The sequence below is a fragment of the Coregonus clupeaformis genome, unplaced genomic scaffold, assembly GCF_020615455.1.
Source record: "Coregonus clupeaformis isolate EN_2021a unplaced genomic scaffold, ASM2061545v1 scaf1170, whole genome shotgun sequence".
In the NCBI taxonomy this organism is placed as follows: domain Eukaryota; kingdom Metazoa; phylum Chordata; class Actinopteri; order Salmoniformes; family Salmonidae; genus Coregonus; species Coregonus clupeaformis.
In genome coordinates, this window is record NW_025534624.1 from 4,283 (window position 1) to 5,000 (window position 718).

The window sequence follows — 718 nt, forward strand, 5'->3', positions numbered from 1 at the left end:
CCTTGTGTAAATGAGAATCATGAATAAACATGAGGCCACATCTTGTAATCACAGAGGAGAAACTTTATTGTCATCAAGGTTAGTGTTTAGGGGTTAGAGGTCAGGGGTCAGGGGTTAGAGGTCAGGGGTTAGAGGTCAGGGGTCAGAGGTCAGGGGTCAGAGGTCAGGGGTTAGAGATCAGGGGTTAGAGATCAGGGGTTAGAGATCAGGGGTTAGAGATCAGGGGTTAGAGGTCAGGGGTTAGAGGTTAGAGGTCAGGGGTTAGAGGTCAGGGGGTAGAGGGTAGAGGTCAGGGGGGTAGAGGTCAGGGGGGTATAGGGTAGAGGTCAGGGGGTAGAGGTCAGGGGGTAGAGGTCAGGGTTAGAGGTCAGGGGTTAGAGGTTAGAGGTCAGGGGTTAGAGGTCAGGGGGTAGAGGGTAGAGGTCAGGGGTTAGAGGTCAGGGGTTAGAGGTCAGGGGTTAGAGATCAGGGGTTAGAGGTCAGGGGGCAGGGGTCAGGGGTTAGGGGTTAGAGGTCAGGGGTTAGGGGTCAGGGGGTAGAGGTCAGGGGGTAGAGGTCAGGGGTTAGAGGTCAGGGGGCAGAGGTCAGGGGTTAGAGGTCAGGGGTTAGGGGATGTACGGTTCACTACACACACAGTAGTGTAGCTACATGAAATACACCTCACCCTCACCCTCACCCCCACCCTCACCCTCACCTCATACTGGAAATACACGGCATA